Raw genomic sequence first — 21114 nt, 5'->3', positions numbered from 1 at the left:
AGCGGATAGAATGTTGAGGAAGGGCTACTGTTCAGTCACGTGAGACATTGGATCAATAACATTCCATCTCATGCATAACTTAGCCGGAAATATTGTTCCACTTGACAGTAATTTTCAGCGTTTTGCTCCCATGGCCCATGTAGCACGCCGTGATCGTATAGTGGTTAGTACTCTGCGTTGTGGCCGCAGCAACCTCGGTTCGAATCCGAGTCACGGCATTGCGGATTAAAGCAATGACACGGCATTGGGTTCATTTTTTCATAATATCATTTTTAACAATATGGGTGTCCGTCTAGACACAATTTTATCAGATTAAAGGTTTAAACTATTTATTTGGTTTACTCTGGATATATTGAATGGGAGAGAAGTAACCCTTTTATTAAAGAAATGCAAAATACTGCTGGAAATCTGAAATAAAAACAGAACATGCTGCAAACATTCAGCAGGTCAGGCAGCATCTGTGACCTGAAACGTTAACTCTGTTTCTCTCTCCACAGATGTTGTCTGGCCAGCTGAGTGTTTGCAGCATTTTATGTTTTTCAGCTTTTTAAAAAATGCCCCAGTTCCATTTTTGTAACATGTTAGGTTTAAAATAACAGTAGTAAATTATGTGTGCGTGTCGGTGTGTTAGACACTGGCCCCTGTACTCGGCTATTTTCTCCTGTGTTGCCTGAGTAACATGTCAAGGCTGACTTTAGAGCAGACAGTGCCGTGGATGATGCGACATGTTCAGATAATTTGATGAGGTAGCAATTTACTCATAATAGTTTGTTAACTCTTCCTAATTAATGATTGTGATAAGATTTGTATTTGGAGCCTGCCGGCTGCCCTATTTCCCGAACAATGCTGTAGAAGCAGCTGCAGTTAGTCTGTTATTGCACCTGGAGGGATTGCTTGATTAATGTCCTAAATTACCATGTTGTTAAAAGTGTTCAAAATCTTCAGCATAGGAAATTCACACTAAAAACAGATCCTTGAAATCAAATGCTGTTAAGTGAGAATGACAGTGAAGAAAACAGCACCTTTTTGTCACATTATTCATATGCGATCATAACGGGACCGGTGCTGTCCTCAGTGTCACCACTGCTGATTTCCAGCAGGGAGCGCTGGACAGCGATCCTTCAGCTATTCGACCGTGACTGGCAGCGCAACAGTGCAGCCCCGCCCCACTCACATCCTTAGTTTTGATTGCACGAACTGACTATTACCCAGATTCGGACTTTAATTTGAATATGGTTACAGTGTGTTTCTTTTTTTTCTTGTTTAGAAATATGAATTCTTTGTAGATTTATGCATCGAAAGCATTCAACTATTGTATGGATGTGAATTACACATGGGAACTGTGATGTGTATCTCTGGTATTGCCACTCGAGTTTATGCACACAGTTCACTAAGACTGTACTTTTAGTGATCATTTTTATAGTTGTTGTCTAGAGAAATGTGTTTCTAGAGTGTTTGGTCTCACTAACCATGAGGAGGATTTATAGTGTTCTCTTCTAAGCAGGAAGCAGGCAGTGAGTGCTGCTTTTAGCAGCTGCTCTCTGTTACTGATGAGTGCTCCTTCTCAAATTCAAATTCAAATGCTTTATTGGCATGAAAGTTTACAGGGAACCATATTGCCAAAGCTTACATAACAAAAAGTACAGGTTTCCAACATTCTGTAGGTGTCAAACATTTTTGACCCTCGTTGGGTAGACAGTATTAATTTAAACAGTCGTTGACCCTCTCTCATAGGGAGTTGGAGGAAGATGGCACAGTCTGAGTGGTTAGTCTTTAAATCAACAAAGAATAGCTTTATTTCAGGTAACTGTGGTTGTGTACACATATGAGAAGCTGCTTTTTCTTTTTGTTTCACTTGTTTTGATTCAGACTGCTTGTGATGCATTAAAGTTCAACCATAGCAATTGAGAATGCACTGCATTCCTAGATGGCTGAGTACAGGCCATTACCTGAGTGTGAAGCTATTTTATCCAGACCGCACAAGATATACATTTGGCATAACAACAGAAAACGTTGGGAAAAACTCAGCAGGCCAGGCAGCATCCGTGGAGAGAGAAACAGAGTTAACGTTTCAGGTCGAAGACCTTTCTCTGTTTTCTCTCTCCACGGATGCTGCCCTGGCCTGCTGAGTTTTTCCAGCGTTTTCTGTTGTTATTTCAGATTTCCAGCATCCGCAGTATTTTGCTATTGTATACATTTGGCATAATGCCCGAACAGTGAAATGCAGCGTCTGGTTTTGGATAGGCTGGATCTGGAGAAATAAAAGGACAGAGTGAATTTGTTTCAGCCGCTTACAGGAGCTGGGACCCTGGACCCGGCCATGATCAGGTCCTCGGGCATGGAGCAGGTAAACCCTCAGGAGGGCAGATCGAAAACCCTGCACATTCAGGAGCAAGTTGGTTGCTGTGTTTGTAAAGATCGGCAGGTGTAGAGTAAAAGTTATCCTAGTTCTAAAGATGTGACTCCCAAAATGGAGTTCAGTTCATTTATTTTCAAAAATTAACTTTATTCACAAAAGATATAAAAATATATACAAATACAGTCCCAAAAAACCAGTATAGATTCTGTATAGCTTGTGAAAGTTCTTAGGGGGCTTGACAGGGTAGATGCTGAGAGGCTGTTTCCCCTGGCTGGAGAGTCTAGAACTAGGAGTCACAGTTTCAGGATTAGGGGTTGAACATTTAGGACTAAGATGAAGAGAAATTTCTGCATTCAGAGGGTTGTGGATCTTTGGAATTCTCTACCCCAGAGGACTGTAGATTCTCAGTCATTGAAAGAAAGACTTGCATTTCTATAGCACCTTTCACGACCTCAGGACGCCCCAAAGCGCTTTACAGCCAATGAAGTACTTTTGAAGTGTAGTCTCTGTTGTAATGTAGGAAACACAGCAGTCAATTTACACACAGCAAGCTCCCACAAACACCAATGTGATAATGAGCAGATAATCTATTTTTTATTAGTGATGTTGATTGAGGGATAAATATTGGCCAGGAATATATTCAAGACTGAAATCGATGAGTTTTGAACTCTAAGGGAATCACGGGATATGGGGATAGGGCAGGAAAATGGAGTTGAGATAAAAGATCAGCCATGATCTTATTGAATGGCAGAGCAGGCTCAAGGGGCCGTGTGGCCTACTCCTGCTCCTATTTCTTATGTTCTTATGTGAGCACAGTTCAAGGAACTCTGAGGTACATTAGTTCAAGTAATGATGACTGTTGTGTCTGTACCTGTGCCGTTATACCTAAACACAATTAGTGCTCAGAACCCCGAGATTGCAAACATGCTGCTTCTTTATTCAAAAGGAAAGTTCTGGAGAAAAGTACCGAACAAAAGAGAACAAACCCAACCATTCATCTGCTGTGACAGCGCCACCGCAGATAGGAGGAGAACACATAATACATAACATATTCCTCCCCTCTTAAATGAAATGTCCACATTATTCCTCAACAGGTAAGTTACTTTCAATGCACTCAACTAACCAAGGGTAGAGGTAGACTGCCTCAAACCCTGACTTTACCCTGGGGTTTATTCTGCCCCAGTCTTGTGGGTAAGTCACTAAGCCTACAGATCCAAGCGTCTTGGAGGCCGCCGCTCTCTGACAGGATGCCGGCGGTCATCGCTGGCTTCCACAGCAGTAGGCATTGACACAGGCCTGGATGGAGAAGGTGCCTGTGTCAGTTGAAAGTCAGGAGTTTGCACAGGTGGAACAGTCTCTTTGACGTCCTGTGTTGGAGAAGAGCACTGTGGCGAAGGATGCTGGTTTGCGGTATCATCCGGAAACAGTTCAGGCCAACCAGCCGTTGGAGCCTCTGTGGCTGTCTCTGCTCCTAGCAACAGTTGATCAGTGTGTCTTCTCCAGACGACGTCCTCAGCAGTCTCAACCGTGTAAGACACAGGGCCCGTCTGCGCGATCACCATAGCAGGAACCTATTTCGGTCCAGTGTTGTAGTTTCGAGCTAGGACGTGCTCTCCAGGATGAAACCGTCTCTCCTTGGCTCTTTTCTCTCTTTCAATTTGAGCTTGTTGTTGACGTTGGACAACCTGCTCTGCCCTTGGAGGTTTGAGTAAGTCAAAACTTGTCCGCAACTGCCTCTTCATCATGAGCGAAGCGGGGGAAGTTTTGGTTGTGGCATGCGGCTCGTTCCTGTAGGACAACAGGAAGCTGTTCAGACGTTGGTGGATTGAGCCCTGACCTTGCGATGCCTTGAAGGCATGCTTCAAAGTTTGCACGAACCTTTCTGCCAGGCCGTTAGTAGAGGGATGGTAGGGCGCAGACCTGATGTGTTGGACACCATTCACTTGCAGGAAGGTTGCAAACTCCTGTGACACAAATTGTGGACTGTTATCACTTACGAGTTGTTCCGGTGAGCCATAACGGCTGAACATCTCACCAAGTTTCTCAATTGTTTTCTCTGCCGTGGTAGACCTCATCACAGCGACCTCCGGCCACTTGCTACGAGCGTCCACAACCACCATAAACATCTTCTCTTCAAAAGGACCGGCGAAGTCCACATGTACGTGCTGCCACACTTCTTCAGGCCAATTCCAGGGGTGTAGGGTTGCCAGCTGTGGAACATTCCGGACCCTTTGACACGGGCACATGTTTTGGCTTTCTCCTCAATATTTCCAATGGACGATGTCATTCGAGGGAGAGCTACAGGAGATTCTCCTAGTTTGAAACCTTACGTTTCAAATTTTAATTTCTGTTTACTCACTGCACCTGTAACGTTAATGTAATGCTGCAATCTCTGTTCCGAGTGTTTTGTAGTCGAAAACAGGAAAGTTCCCACAACGCAGATTCATCCCATCCTCGTCGCCACTTTGTTGTGTCTGTACCTGTGCCGTTATACCTAAACACAATTAGTGCTCAGAACCCCGAGATTGCAAACATGCTGCTTCTTTATTCAAAAGGAAAGTTCTGGAGAAAAGTACAGAACAAAAGAGAACAAACCCAACCATTCATCTGCTGTGACAGCGCCACCGCAGGTGGGAGGAGAACACATAATACATAACAGTGACAATATCCCAAAATGTGAACTTCAGTTTATTTTACCCACCCAACCCTAGGGGGCCTATACAGTAACACTTCCTGACTATTATTTGACTGATTTATTTATCTTCCCCTCCCCTTTCAGTATTCTGGAGGAACTGATCCCTCTGTGACACCCTGGTCCACTCTTCCATCACACCCAACACCATGCAAGTGCGGAAATGCAACACCTGTATTTTCCCAGGCTCTGTATTTGCTTAAAAGCTGCTCATTCTAGTTCTGATGAAAAATTATCGACCTGAAACGTTAACTCTGTTTCGCTCCACAGACACTGCCTGACCTGATGAGTGTTTCCAGCATTTTCTGTTTTTATTTCACATTTCCAGCATCCTCAGTATTTTTTAGATTTTGGTTAGGAAGAGGGATTGATTGATTAGGCAGATTAAGAACATAAGAATTAGGAGCAGGAGTAGGCCATATGGCCCCTCAAGCCTGCTCTGCCATTCAATAAGATCATGGCTGATCATCGACCTCAACTCCACTTTCCCACCCGATCTCCATATCCCTTGACTCATTGATTAATTTCCTAAATAATCGTTTTGTTAAAGTGTTTGTGGGAAATTTGCATTAAATTAACATTTAAAAAACAGGTCCTTGAAATGTTAAGTGGGAATGAGAGTTAAGAAAGCAGCTCTTTTCTGTTACCAGTTTTCTTTCCCCACTGTCGATATCTGCCCTGGCGCTCTGCCCCATTTTTCATGAATGATTCTTATTGGCGTGTGGCTGAGGGCTATGTGTTGCTGGAGAGTGTCCCTTTAAGAACCACTGTCTGTTTTCCTTCCCCTTTAATTCAGGGACTCATCAGTATTTAGGTTACAATAAAATTGACCGGTGCTGTCCCCAGTGTCACCACTGTGGATTTCCAGCAGGAGGCGCTGGACAGCGAGCCTTCAACTATTAGCCCCGCCCCACTCACATCCTTAGTTTTGATTGCACGAACTGACTATTACCCACATATTAATTTGTATATTGTTAGTTTGTTTCTCCTCTGGTTTTTTTTTGCTTAGTTAAAAATATGATGTATTTGTAGCTTCATTGTTACCGTAGCTTTATTCATCATTGAGTAGTATATGTTGTCCACATACGCACTGTGATGTGAGAAACAGAAATAAAAACAGAAAATGCTGGCAATACTCAGCAGGTCAGGCAGCGCCTGTGGAGAGAGAAACAGAGTTAACGTTTCAGGTCGATGACCCTTCGTCAGAACTGGAAAAAAGCTGGAGATGGAACAGGTTTTTAAGCAAGTGCAGGGGTAGGGAAAGGGGGGAGGGGATGAAAGAACAAAAGGGAAGGTCTGTGATAGGATGGAAGGCAGGAGAGATTAAGAAATGGTGCAAGGCAAAAGGAGATGGTAATGGGACAAGTTAAGAAGGAGACAGAAAGCAACCTTGCATCATCTCTTAATTTGCTATAATTGTGGCGACACGCCACCACTGGACATAATCCGCTCACGGCGGCACAGACAGTCTAAGCAGAAGCCCCCAGCCGGGGGCCCTTTCCTCCAGCAGCTTGTTTCCCGCAGGGACAGGCTGCCGGGAGCACTTCCTGTCTGGGAAGTATTTAAGTGGATGCGCGGGCTTTTCTAGTTCCTGTTTGTCATGTGGTTGGAATAAAGCAATTGTGTTTTCAATAGCTCTGGTCTCGACTCCCACGTTTGCCGCGGTACCTCAACACTGGTGACCCCGACGCTCAGGATGAATCCTAAGCTAGCATGGCGGATACAAACGCAGTCACGGTTAAATTACCAGACTTTTGGGAGAACCTCGCCGAAGCCTGGTTCGTTCAAGCTGAGTCCAGATTCCGGCTGAAAGGCATTACAGTCGACGCCACGAAGTACGACTACCTCGTCGCCTCGCTCACCTACGCTACAGTCCCCAAGGTTTGGGCAGCGCTGCAGAATCCACCAACAGAGGGCAAGTACGAACATCTGAAGGCTGCGCTACTTAAAAAATTTCAAACGTCCTCTTACCAGCGCCACTGCCAACTCCTGGACCTCCCCGGCCTTGGTGACGCTTCACCATCAGACCTGCTTTCCCACATGCTGTCCCTCTCAGACGACAAAAACCCCGGCGCCCTTTTTCGCACGCTTTTCATTCGGCAGCTCCCCGCCAGCATCCGCCCGCTCATTGTGGAGTCTGACTCCACGGACCTGAATGGTATAGCCGAAAAGGCCGACCGGCTGCTCTCTGCACAGGCCGCTCGCGACGTCGCGCCCGACCTCACGGCAACGACCACGCGGTCTTCCCGGGCCGCTAGGCCCGACCGCCCTACCACTCCGGGTCACCGTTTTGGCGCTAGGGCTCAACGCTGCACGCCACCGTGTACCTTCAAACCCCCCCCCGCACCGGCCCCCGTGATGGCCGCGGGGCAGAAGGAGCCCCTACTGTACGTCACTGACGACAGAACCAACCGCCGATTTCTGTGCGACACAGGGGCCCAGCACAGCATCACCCCCGCCTCCGCCCTCGAGATCCAACGCGGCACACGGGGTATCACACTGGCTGCAGCCAACGGCTCTGAAATCCGCACATATGGCACCCGCATGGTCACGCTCGAACTCGCGGGCCGCCGCTACCGCTGGGAGGTCCTCACAGCCAAGGTCCTCTGCCCACTCATCGGCGCCGACTTCCTACGCACCCACGGCCTCCTTGTCGACATTCCGAGGCACCGCCTCGTCGACATCAACACTATGGCCCCCATCCCCGGCGCCTTTACCCCGGCCCGTTCGGTCGGCCTGACGACCTACTGCCGCGCCAGAGCCACGGACGACTACTCGGCACTCCTAGCTGAGTTTCCCGCCCTCACTAACCCGACCTTTTCGGCCAAAGCCGCCAAGCACGGTGTGGAACACTATATCCCCACCACCGGCCCCCCAGTTTCTGCCCACACCCGTAGACTCAACCCGGCCAAGCTGGAAATCGCGCGGGCCGAGTTCACCGCCATGGAACAACTCAGCATCATCCGCCGCTCCAGCAGCCCTTGGGCCTCGCCCCTCCACATCGCCCCCAAGCCCGGCGGAGGCTGGCGCCCTTGCGGGGACTACCGCCGCCTCAACGACGCCACCACCCCCGATCGATACCCGGTGCCACACATCCAGGACTTCTCGGCCCGACTGGCCGGACGAACCGTCTTTTCCAAAGTCGACCTGGTGCGCGGTTACCACCAAGTCCCCGTACACCCCGCGGACATCCCCAAAATGGCCGTCATCACCCCATTCGGCCTGTTCGAGTTCCTGAGGATGCCCTTCGGCCTCAAGAATGCAGCACAGGCTTTCCAGCGCCTTATGGACTCAGTCCTCCGGGACCTGAACTTCCTACTTGTCTATCTAGATGACATTCTCGTGGCCAGCTCCTCCAAACAGGAACACCTCGAACACCTTCGCATCCTGTTCGGGCGCCTAGCCCAACACGGGCTCATCCTCAGCCCGGCGAAGTGCCAATTCGGCCTAACCGAGATCGATTTTCTCGGTCACCACATCACCCCTGCTGGGGCCGTCCCCCTGCCCAACAAGGTGCAGGCCGTCCAGCAATTCCCCCGCCCCACAACCATCAAGGGCCTCCAGGAGTTCCTCGGGATGGTGAACTTCTACAACAGGTTCATCCCCAGAGCCGCAGCCCTCATGAAGCCCCTATACGACTCCCTCCGAGGAAAATCCGGCAAGATGGACGTAGCCTGGACCACTGACACGGCAGCCGCCTTTGACGCCACCAAAAACGCGCTCGCCGACACCACTCTGCTCGCGCACCCGAGGGCCGATGCCCGGGTCGCGCTCACCACCGACGCCTCCGACCACGCGGTCGGGGCCGTGTTCGAGCAGTGGGTCAATGGCGCGTGGCAGCCACTTGCCTTCTACAGCCGCCAACTGCGCCCCCCGGAGGTCAAATACTCCACTTTCGACCGCGAGCTTCTCGCACTCCACCTGTCGGTCCGCCATTTCAGGTTCCTCCTGGAAGGCCGCCCCTTCACCGCGTATGTGGACCACAAGCCACTCACATACGCGATGGCCAAGCACACTGAACCCTGGTCCGCTAGGCAGCAACGCCAGCTCGCGGCCATCTCCGAGTTTACTACGGACATTCAGCACGTCTCTGGTAGAGACAACGTGGTCGTCGACTGCCTTTCCCGTCCCGCCGTCTGTGCGAATCACCTCGCGGTCGACTATGCACAACTAGCAGCGGCCCAGCTCACGGACCCAGACCTCCTCTCGGCGGCTACCAGCCTGCCAGGGCTACGCCTAGCCAAGGTTGCGCACGGGCCCGAAGCCACGGCAGTCACGTGCGACGTCTCACTCGGCCAACCCAGGCCGGTCGTCCCTGAGACCTGGCGCCGCCGCGTTTTCGACGCGCTCCACGGGCTCTCTCACCCGGGTTCCCGCGCATCCGTCAAACTCCTCTCCAAGCGCTTCGTCTGGCGCGGCCTCAGCAGAGATGTTCGGACTTGGGCCACCTCCTGCCTCGCCTGCCAACGGGCTAAGGTACAGCTGCACACCAAAGCACCCCTGGGAGACTTCGAGGTACCCAGCCGCCGCTTCGACCACGTACACGTCGACATCGTCGGTCCCCTGCCGCCATCGCAAGGCCAAACTTATCTCCTCACGATGGTCGACCGCTACACACGCTGGCCTGAGGCAGTGCCGCTGACCTCCACCACCACAGCCGACATCGCCAGGGCGTTCGTTAACACCTGGGTTGCGAGGTTCGGCGTACCGGCCGACATAACCTCCGACAGAGGCGCCCAGTTCACCTCCGAACTCTGGACGGCCACAGCACGCAACCTCAGGGTGACGCTCCACCGCACCACGGCGTACCACCCGCAGGCCAACGGACTTTGTGAACGCTTCCACAGGTCACTCAAGGCCTCACTCCGCGCCGGCCTGCAGGACAGTACCTGGACTGACCGCCTACCGTGGGTGCTACTCGGCCTACGCACCGCGGTCAAGGAAGACCTCCAGTCCTCGGCAGCGGAGTTAGTCTACGGACAACCGCTGCGCGTCCCAGGCGAATTCCTTCCGGAGCCTACCAAGCCTTGGTCGGCCGAACAGCAGCAGCTCGACTCTTTCTCTTCCGCTCAGCAGTTCGCCCCACTTCCAGTCAACCGACACGGCGAACTCGCACCTCACGTCCCGCCAAATTTACAGCAGGCGCGCTTCGTCTTCGTGCGACACGACGCGCACCGCGGGCCCCTGCGACCCCCGTACGACGGTCCGTACGAGGTACTACAAACCGGGGACAAGGTCTTCAAGCTGCGACTCGGCGACAGGGTCGAGACAGTCTCCATCGACCGGCTCAAACCAGCACACACAGAACCAGGGGAACAGGTCCCCGTGGCCCAGCCTCCAACTAGAGGCCGTCCCCCCGGCAAGCCAGCACAGCCGGCGGCGAACCGCCCGACCCAACCAACCAGACCGGCGACCACTCAGAGCCGCTGCGGCAGAACCATTAGACCACCGTCACGACTCGTCCACTCCTCCTAAGCGGATTCTGGGGGGAGCTCTGTGGCGACACGCCACCACTGGACATAATCCGCTCACGGCGGCACAGACAGTCTAAGCAGAAGCCCCCAGCCGGGGGCCCTTTCCTCCAGCAGCTTGTTTCCCGCAGGGACAGGCTGCCGGGAGCACTTCCTGTCTGGGAAGTATTTAAGTGGATGCGCGGGCTTTTCTAGTTCCTGTTTGTCATGTGGTTGGAATAAAGCAATTGTGTTTTCAATAGCTCTGGTCTCGACTCCCACGTTTGCCGCGGTATCTCAACATAATAAAAACAGAAAATGCTGGAGATACTCAGCAGGTCAGGCAGCATCTGTGGGAGAGAGAAACAGTTAGCGTTTGAGGTCGATGACCTTTTGTCAGAATTTACTTCTGCTCCTCACAGGAGTCGGGACCCTGGATGTTGGTTGCTGCGTTTGTGAAGATCGGCTGCTGTAGAGTAAAAGTTATCTTGGTTCTAGAGAAGAGACTCCCAAAAATAAACTATATTCATAAACAATACAAAAATATATGCAAATACAAGGTAAAAAAGCAGTAAATATTCTGTGCAGCTCCTGAACACAGTTCAAGGCACTCTGAGGTACGTTACAACAGTGACTACACTTCCAAAAAGTTCTTAATTGGCTGTAAAGTGCTTTGGCACTACCTGAGGTTGTGAAAGGTGCTATACGTTTTTTCTACTTTCATAATGTTAGCATTATCCCAAAATGTGGATTTTAGATGATTTTTACCCACCTAACCCTTCAGTGAAATTTTCTTGTTATCATTTGACTGACTTATTTAGGTGAGACAGTGTCACACTGAGCGGTGAATATGAAAGGAATAGGTCACATAACACTTTTATCAGTGACATTCATAGAGTCATAACAGCACAGTAGGAGGCCATTCGGCCCATTACGTCCGTGCCGGCTCTCTGTGGACCAATCCAGTCAGTCCCATTCCCCCGCTCTATTCCCGTAGCCCTGCAAGTTTATTTCCCTCAAGTATCTATCCAGTCTTGATTGGTGACTTGATAAGACTTTGATTGGTGAACTGACTGTGTTATGCATATTTGAACTTGCTGATGTTAATTTGGGGGGGGGATAAATTTTTTATTGTATATTCATCTTGGGATACAATTGTAGATTGAATAATAGGCAAAAATATAAGTAAAGAAGTCTGTAAATTAGAGACGTGCCCCTGACTGTGATGTGTATGCCTGGTATTGCCACCTGAGCTGGTGCAGTTATCTTGTTAAGATTGTATTTTTAGGGATCATTTCTATAGTTGTTTTCTAGAGAAATGTGTTTCTAGAGTGTTTGGTCTCACTAACCACGAGGAGGATTTCTAGTGTCCTCTTCTGAGCAGGAAGCAGGCAGTGAGTGCTGCTTTTAGCAGCTGCTCTCTGTCATTGATGAGTGTTCCTTTGCTCTTCTGGAGGGAGAGGACACAGTCTGAGTGGTTAACTTTGCAATTGAAGTAGTGTTAGTTTGGAGTCAAGACCTTTGCCATAATGGCAGAAGCTAATGAATCTAATAAATGTTTTTGGTTTTCCTTGCCTTTGTCATGAATTCAGATGAAAAGCTTGATTATCGACAGCAGTGTTGTTGATAAGATCGAAGAAGTTTCACAAAAAAATCTCATGAATTGCCTAATGTCAAATGCAATTGCTGTTGCCATGACAATGTTCTGAATGTTATTTTCCCTTTCTGGTTTCGTGAGTCTTTTCACAAGTGCCATGGATTCCTTTACAAACTGGAGGCCAGGCTGCACAAATGGCATTATTCGATCCATTGAATCCTGTGACCCGCTTTCTCCCCCATATCTGTCACTGTGGTGAAATAAGTCTTATAAGTATATACCTTATTCTACCTGTGTATAGTTTCCTATTGTAATCTATTGTAACCCTGCTGTTTTCTTGGTTGGCCAGGAATGCTGATGTACTGTATACCACTCTGCTGTGCCATTGATTGTCCTGATCTGTTACTTCGCCCCTGGCTCCGCCTCCTAGTTCACTTCTGAGAAGCTGATCAGAAGGCTAACATGTGTGTTCTGTTCTGTCCAGTTCTAAGCTATTAAAAACCAACTGTTTGAGTATAACTACCAGTCTCTGTAGCTATTTAAGGTATATCAGTCACCAAAGCCACTTTCTTTCACCTCTAAAGCATCTGCCCCCAGCTCTGTTGCCAAGACGTTAATTCATGCCTTTATCATAGAAACATAGAAGATAGGAGCAGGAGTAGGCCATTCGGCCCCTCGAGCCTGCTCCGCCATTCAATGCGATCATGGCTGATCATCCAAGTTCAGTACCCTGTCCCTGCTTTCTCCCCATATCCCTTGATCCCTTTAGCCTTAAGAAATATATCCAACTCCTTCTTGAATATATTTAATGAATTGGCCTCTACTGCTTTCTGCGGTAGAGAATTCCACAGGTTCACCACTCTCTGGGTGAAGAAATTCCTCCTCATCTCTGTCCTAAAAGGCCTACCCCTTATCCTTAGACTGTGACCCCTGGTTCTGGACTCCCTGACCATCGGGAACATCCTTCCTGCATCTAGTCTGTCTAGTCCTGTTAGAATTTTATAAGTTTCAATGAGATCCCCTCTCATTCTTCTAAACTCCAGCGAGTACAAGCCCAATCGACCCAATCTCTCCTCATACGTCATTCCTGCCATCCCAGGTATCAGCCTGGTGAATCTTCGGCCTGGACTTCTGCAGCATTCTCCTGAACCGTTTCTCCACTGGATGGGTTGTTATAACAAACATCAGAATCATAGACTGACACAGTACAGAAGGAGGCCATTCGGCCCATCGTGCCTGTGTCGACTCTTTGAACGAGCAGTCCAGTTAGGACCACTCCCCTGCCCTTTCCCCAAAGCCCTGAAAATTGTTCCTCTTCAAGTATTTATCCAATACCTTTTTGAAAGTTATTATTGAATCTGCTTCCACCACCCTTTTAGGCAGATCACAACTCGCTGTCTAAAAACAATTCTCTTCATCTCCCCTCTGGTTCTTTTGCCAATTACCTTAACTCTAGTAACCGACCCTTCTGCTATTGGAAACAGTTTCTCATTATTTACTCTATCAAACCCCTTCATGATTTTGAACATCTCTATCAAATCTCCCCTTAACCAGGAGAACAACCCCAGATTCTCTAGGCTCCACCTAACTGAAGTCCCCCATCCCTGGTACCATTCTAGTAAATCTTCTCTGCATTAACATCCTTTCTAAAGTCCAGAAATGGCTACAGTACTCCAGCTGGGGCCTAACCTGAGGTGCACAAAGGTTTAGCATAATTTCCTCGTGTTTGCACTCTCTGCCTCTGTTTATAAAGCCAAAGATCCCATATACCTTTTTAACAACCTTCTCAACTTGTCCTGCTACCTTCAAAGACTAGTGTATGTACACCCAAGGTCTCTCTGTTCCTGCACCCTCTTTAAAATTGTACCATTTAGTTAATACAAAAGCAAAATACTGCGGATGCAGGAAATCTGAAATAAAAGCAGAAACTGCTGGAAATACTCGGCAGGTCAGGCAGCATCTGTGGAGAGAGAAACAGAGTTAACGTTTCAGGTCGATGACCTTTCGTCAGAACTGGTAAATGTGACAGATGTAACGGGTTTTAAGCATTTATTTTATATTGCCTCTCCTCATTCTTCCTTCCAAAATGCATTACTTAAGTTAAGTTAAGTTTCATCTGCCATGTATCTGCCCAGTTTGTGTATGTCATCCTGAAGTCTGTTACTATTCTCCTCATTGTCTACTACATTTCTGAATTTCGAGTCATCTGCAAACTTTCATACCCTCTATCACAGAATCACAGAAACCCCACAGTGCAGATAGAGGCCATTTCAGCCCATCGAGCCTGCACCGACACATATCTCACCCAATCCCCGTAACCCCTACACCAACACATATCCCACCCTATCCCCGTAACCCCACGTATTTAATCCTCCTAACACTAAGGGTCAATTTATCATAGCCAATCATCCTAATCCGCACATCTTTGGACTGTGGAAGGAAACCAGACCTGGAGGAAACCCATGCAAACACGGGGAGAATGTGCAAACTCCACACAGACAGTCACCCGAGGCCGGATTTGAACCCGGGTCCCTGGCGCTGTGAGGCAACAGTGCTAACCACTATGCCACCGTGCTGCCCCTGACATTAGGCTGACTGTCCTGTAGTTGTGGGGTTTATCCCTCTCCCCTCTTTTGAACAAGGGTGTAACATTTGCAATCCTCCAGAACTAAATTAATTTTAGGTTAAAATCAATAGTTTTGTTGGCTAAAGTATTGGTTGTCGTCATATGTGTCTTCACACTGTTCCCTTTGGGGAACTGTATGAAGTGGTGGAAGGATTTCTGGCTGTGATTAATGCTTCTTCTGTGACTGTAACCATCTTTGTACCAGCCATTAGGGTGGTTAGTCCTATGGTGGGAGAGTTTTACGGGCTCCCACAACCCATACGAGGGGGGGGGGGGGAGCCACCCACACCCATGGACGCAAGTATCCTGCTGGATGTCAACCCAGAATTTAGAGCCGGAGCTCCGACTCCACTTGCTGGGACTATCTGGAGCAGGGTTTGAAACCCTATGCCTTCTGGCCCAGCAGCGGGGATGCTACCGCTATGCCAAAGGCCCACTCCTAAAGTATTGGTATAACAGTGTGAGGTGCTACACTTTGGGAATGCAGTCTAAATGGGAAGCAGTGAGGGGTGGTGGGGGTAGATGAACAAATGGATTGAGGGGTCTGGGTACATAAGTCATTAAATGCTAACTCACAGGCGCATAAAACTATCAAAAAGGCTCATTGGGATTCTGGGCTTCATAAGAGGTTTAAAATATAAAAGCAAAGGAGTGCTACTGCAGTTATGCAGAGCCCTGGAAAAAACTTCATTTGGACTATTGTGTTCAATTTTGCACACCCCACCTTCGTAAGGATATACTGGCCTTGGAGGGAGTCCAGCAACAATTCACCAGGATGATACCTGGTAATAAAGGACTGTGCTTTGATGAAACACTGGGTAAATGTAGGTTACATTTCCTTAGAGGTGAGGAGCTTAAGGGGCGAACGGATTGAGATGTTTGAAATAATGAAGGAAATTGACTGGGGGGAGACCAGAAAAATGGGACAGAATCTAGAATTAGAATTAAGCCAGTTAAAAGCAAATGCAGAAAAAAATCTCTTCACACAAGAGTTTTGAGAGTGTGAAATGCACTGCCCAGAGGCCATAGTAGAATTAGTTGAGGTGTTTAGAAGAGAGGTAGCTCCTGGGCAGTTAAGGTTATTACAGGATAGGGAGAAAGTGTGGAACATTGGGCTTAAAAAGATAAACAGCTACCATGGCTAGTGAAAATGGCAGAGTAGGCTCAATGAGTTCCAATTTTCCTATGTACCTTGGGAGTAGAAGAAAGCCCCAGACTTGTAGGTTTCACTACCGAACCGACAAGATTAGATATTTTTCTATAATGCACCTCTTTTTTTTAGTGCAGATAGAGGCCATTTCGGCCCATCGAGCCTGCACCGACACATATCCCACCCGATCCCCGTAACCCCTACACCAACACATATCCCACCCTATCCCCGTAACCCCACGTATTTAATCCCCCTAACACTAAGGGTCAATTTATCTTTTGCTTTTTCTTTTTGTTTCACTTGTTCAGGTTTTCAAACTGCTTGTGATGCAAGCAGATTAAAGATCATCAATAGCAATTGAGAATGCACTGTATGGGTTCCTAGATGGCTCAGTATAGGCCCGTACCTGTGTGTGAAGCTATTTTATCCAGACCGCACAAAATATGCATTTGGCATAATGCCCGAACAGTGAAATGCAGCGTCTGGAGAAATAAAAGGACAGGGTGAATTTGTTTCAGCTACTTACAGGAGCCAGGACCCTGGACCCGGCCATGATCAGGGCCTTGAGCATGGAGCAGGTAAACCGTCAGGAGGGCAGAACGAAAACCCTGCACATTCAGGAGCAACTTGTGTCAGCCCAGCAGGAAGTTGGTTGCTGCATTTGTGACGGTCAGCAGATGCATGAGAACACCATCACCACCATGTTCCCCACCAAGTTACACACCATCCTGACTTGGACGTATATTGTTATTCCTTCATTGTCACTGGGTCCTCTTCCTGGAATTCCCACTTGACAGCACTGTGGGAGTACCTTCTCCACACCGACTGCAGCGGTTCAAGAAGAAGGCTCACCATCACCTCCTCAAGGGCAACTAGAGGTGGGCATTAAATGCCGGCCTTGCCAGCAACGCCCAAATCCCGAGAATTTTTAATAAGTGCAGAGTAAAAGTTACACAAAAGCAAAATACTGCGGATGCTGGAAATCTGAAATAAAAACAGAAAATGCTGGAAATACTCAGCAGGTCAGGCAGCATCTGTGGAGAGAGAAACAGAGTTAACATTTCAGGTCGATGACCCTTCGTCAGAGAATTTCCAGCATTTTCCGTAGAGTAAAAGTTATCTTGGTTCTCGATACGTGACTCCCAAAGTGTGGACTTCAGTTTATTTTTACCCACCTAATCCTTAGGGCCTATACCGTAACACTTCCCGGTTTTATTTGACTGACTTACTTAGGTGACGTACAGTGTCACACTGAGGGGTGAATATGAAAGTGATATATCACGTGACACTTTCTGCTGGGTTGTCAGTGACGTATATTAGCTTTTGATTGGTGAAATGTTATGAAAATTAGCGCTTGCTGATCTGATGGTACCAATGTTAAGTAATCCATTTTTTGTATATTTGGTTTGGGATACAATTGTAGATTGAATAATTGGCAAAAATATAAGTAGACGAGCCTATAAATTAGTGACGTGCCGCCCCTGACTGTGATGTGTATGCCTGGTATTGCCACCTGAGCTTGTGCAGCTTTCTCACTAAGACTGTACTTTTAGGGATTATTTCTAGAGTTGTTTTCTAGAGAAATGTGTTTCTAGAGTGTTTGGTCTCACTAACCACGAGGAGGATTTCTAGTGTTCTCTTCTGAGCAGGAAGCAGGCAGTGAGTGCTGCTTTTAACAGCTGCTCTCTGTCATTGATGAGTGTTCCTTCTCTCTCTCTCTCTCTCTCTCTCTCTCAGAGGGAGCTGGAGGAAGAGGACACAGTCTGAGTGGTTAGTTCTAAATTTGCAAAAATATTTTGTTTCTGTTTTGTAGTGAGCTTTGTGTCTCGTGATATGTTTACAGGAGTGAGGAAACTACTGCACAGTGATACAACAGAACAGCTTTGGATAGGATGGATCTGGAGCAATAAAAGGACAGGGTAGATTTGGGTCAGCTGCTTACAGAAGCCGGGGCTGTATAAGGGCAGGTCAGAAACCCTGTACATTCAGGAGCAATTTGTGTCAGCCCAGCAGGAAGTTGGTTGCTGCGTTTGTGAAGATTGGTTGGTGTAGAGGAAAAGTTATCTTAGTTCTTGAGATGTGTCTCCCAAAATAGGGACCAGTTTATTTTTACCCACCTAACCCTTGGGGTCTCGACAGTAACACTTTCCGGTTATTATTTGACCAACTTATTTAGGAGATGCACAATATCACACTGAGGGGTGAATATGAAAGGAATATGTCACGTGATACTGCCCGCTGGGTTGTCAGTGACATATATTAGCTTTTGATTGGTGAATTGACTATATTATGCAGATTGAAGTTTGCTGATCTGATGGTTTCATTGGTATGTTTGGAAAAAATAATCCATTTTTTGTATCTTTATTTTGGGATGCAATTGTAGATTGAATAATTGGCAAAAATATTAGTAAAGAAGTCTAAAATTAGAAACGTGCCCCTGACTGTGATATGCATGCCTGGTATTGCCACCTGAGCTTGTGCAGCTTTTTCGCTAATAGTATACTTTTAGGGATCATTTCTATAGTTGTTTTCTAGAGAAATGTGTTTGTAGAGTGTTTGGTTTTACTAAGCATATAAGGAGGATTTAGTGGTCTTTTCTGAGCAGGAAGCAGGTAGTGAGTGCTGCATTTAGTAGCTACTCTGTGTCATTGATAAGTGTTCCTTTTCTCTCTCCGAAGGAGCTGGAGGAAGAGGACACAGTCTGAGTGGTTAGTCTTTAAATCACCAAAGAATAGTTTACACTTTAACTGCTTTAGTTTTTTAAAGTATGTACACAGTAGTGAGAAGCTGTTGGTAAGAATATGAGAAACAGGAGCAGGCCATTCGACCCCTTGAGCCTGCTCTGCCATTCAATAAGATCATGGCTGATCTGATTATGGCTGATCTGATTTTTGGCTGCTCCCCATAACCCTTGACTCCCCTATTGCTCAAAAATCTGTCTATCTCAGCCTTGAATATATTCAATGACTCAGCTTTCACAGCTTTCTAGGGTAAAGAATTCCAAAGATTCACGAGAGAGGAAATTCCTCCTCATCTCCGTCTTAAATGGGCGACCACTTATTCTGAGATTATGCCCCCTCAATCTAGATTCCCCCACGAGAGGAAGCATCCTCTCAGCATCTACAAAAGCAAAATACTGCGGATGCTGGAAAGGTCCTCTACTACGAAGACAGATACAAACTATTTGTTCAATGCCTCTGCCATTTCCTTGTTTCCCATTATTATTTCCCCAATCTCATCCTCTAAGGGACCAACGTTTACTTTAGCTACTCTCTTCCTTTTTATATACTTGTAGAAACTCTTACTGTCAGTTTTTATATTTTTTGCTAGTTTACTCTCATGAGCTATTTTCTCCCTCTTTAATATTTTTTTAGTCATCCTTTGCTGGTCTCTAAAATTTTCCCACTCTTCTGGCCGACCACTAACCTTTGCAACATTGTATGCCTTGGTATTTCATGTGTCCTGGTTCTCAGACTGCTGGTTCCTAGATGGTTCAGTATAGGCCAGTTCCTGAGTGTGAAGCTGTTTTATCCAGTCCACACAAGATACATATTTAGCATAAATGCCAGAACAGCAAAATGCAGCGTTTAGGCTTTGGATAGGATGGATTTGAATGGATTGGGGTTCGTGTCCCATTTCAGCGTTTGGGATGTCCTGAGGTCGTGAAAGGCGCTATATAAAATTCAAGTCTCTCTGTTTTCTCCAGAAAATGGGCAGCATTGTTTTGAGTATTGAGCATCGGGTGAGTAGACTGGACGAGGAGGCTGTTGGTAATGAACTTTGGGACCTGTGAGTGCAGCTGCACAATGAACATCTGATATCAAAGGTTGCAAATTACATTATGTAACCGGCACATTTGGACATAATGTAGTCCGTGACATTGATCTGAAACTGACAAATATATTAACTAAAATTGTGTATCACAGCTTTAGTTTTGCATGGCCTAATTTCAGTTTCTTTTTCTCAGGTGCTGCTGTGGACACTAGAAATAGTTTGGGACAGACTCCACTGTTTATAGCTGCATTGCTGGACCTTGTCAAAGTTGTCGATGTATTATTGGAGTTTGGAGCAAACCCTAACCAGTAAGTACCTTGTTGAATACTACAAGCTTGAAAAAAACCAGTTTTTATTTATATAGCCCCTTTAACATAGAAAGTGTTGCAAATCACTTTGAAGAGCAAGAAGCTAAAATAAAATAGCTATAAGGGATGAAGGAAAAGATGCCGAACAATGATGGGAGTGTTAGGAGAGGTGACCAAAAGCATGGTGGGAAAGATAGCTTTTGCGAAGGGTTTTAAAGGTGGAGAGAGAGAAATGAAGAGGTAGAAGAGGCTAGGGAAGGAATTCCAGAGCGTAGGGCCAAAGCAGCTGAAGACTCTGCCATCAAGGGTAGGGTGAAGGGAGGAGTGATTGCACAAAAGGCCATATTCGGAGGGCTGAAGGGTGTGGAAGGCTGGAAGAAGTTGCAGAGAGAGGGTAGGGTGAGGCCGTGGAGGGATTTTGAAGATGAGGATGAAGATTCTAAATTGAACGCACTGCAGGACAGGGAGCCTATGTAGGTCAGCGAGGATGGGGGTGATGGACAAGTGAGACTTAGTGCGGGACAGGGAGCGAGTGGCTCAGTTTTGGACAAAGTACAGATGCATATACAAATAGTATAGATGCATTTAAGGGGAAGCTAGATAAGCGTATGAGGGAGAAGGGAATAGAGGGTTATGCTGCTAGAGTTAGAGGAGGAAGGATGGGAGGAGGCTCGTGTAATGATATCAGCAAATAGTGATGGTATTTGCCTGTTTGATTATGATGCCTTACCAGCATATTTGCCTGCTTGATTATTTATGCCTGACCAGCAGAGGGCATGTGAGAGAGGCAGTTTAGTTTAGTTTTAGTTTCGTTTTAGATGGATCTCTAAGATGGTGTCTCCTGTAATGCTGTTAAATGAGTTGAACATACTTTAGATTAAAAGACATTCTCTTTCATGAATGTGTCGTCATTGAACCCACATAGAAATCAATATAGCTCGAGTGGAGCATAAACGCTGGCATGGACTGGTTGGGCCGAATGGCCTGTTTCTGTGCCATATATTCTATGTAAAGTGAACAACATGATAATGGAAAAACAAATAGATTAACACTTTGGAGATGACACCATCAATTCTTTCCCTTTACTGCTGAATGCTATGAAGAAAGATACCTTGTATGGTTTTACATAGTTTTGTTATTCTGAATTTTAATATTTAT

General features: G+C 47.0%; 4 non-coding genes and 1 pseudogene across 4 annotated transcripts; all 5 read left to right on the top strand.

Moving 5' to 3' along the window:
• Positions 1-146: 146 nt before the first annotated feature.
• trnah-gug (transfer RNA histidin (anticodon GUG)) lies at positions 147-218 on the top strand. Its single transcript has one exon. It is a non-coding gene; the product is annotated as a tRNA-His (tRNA).
• A 1174-nt stretch (positions 219-1392) lies between these two features.
• On the top strand, positions 1393-1610 carry LOC147102315 (small nucleolar RNA U3). The gene has a single exon (XR_015073309.1). It is a non-coding gene; the product is annotated as a small nucleolar RNA U3 (small nucleolar RNA).
• A 10163-nt stretch (positions 1611-11773) lies between these two features.
• LOC147102314 (small nucleolar RNA U3) lies at positions 11774-11980 on the top strand. Its single transcript, XR_015073306.1, has one exon. It is a non-coding gene; the product is annotated as a small nucleolar RNA U3 (small nucleolar RNA).
• A 5431-nt stretch (positions 11981-17411) lies between these two features.
• LOC147102313 (small nucleolar RNA U3) lies at positions 17412-17646 on the top strand (annotated as a pseudogene).
• Positions 17647-18367: 721 nt separating this feature from the next.
• Positions 18368-18584, top strand: LOC147102312 (small nucleolar RNA U3). Its single transcript, XR_015073308.1, has one exon. It is a non-coding gene; the product is annotated as a small nucleolar RNA U3 (small nucleolar RNA).
• Positions 18585-21114: the final 2530 nt, after the last annotated feature.

Source organism: Somniosus microcephalus, chromosome 22 (assembly GCF_052327205.1).
Source record: "Somniosus microcephalus isolate GS21.2 chromosome 22, FLI_Smic_1.0, whole genome shotgun sequence".
Classification (NCBI taxonomy): domain Eukaryota; kingdom Metazoa; phylum Chordata; class Chondrichthyes; order Squaliformes; family Somniosidae; genus Somniosus; species Somniosus microcephalus.
This window is presented reverse-complemented; position numbering and strand designations above follow the sequence as displayed.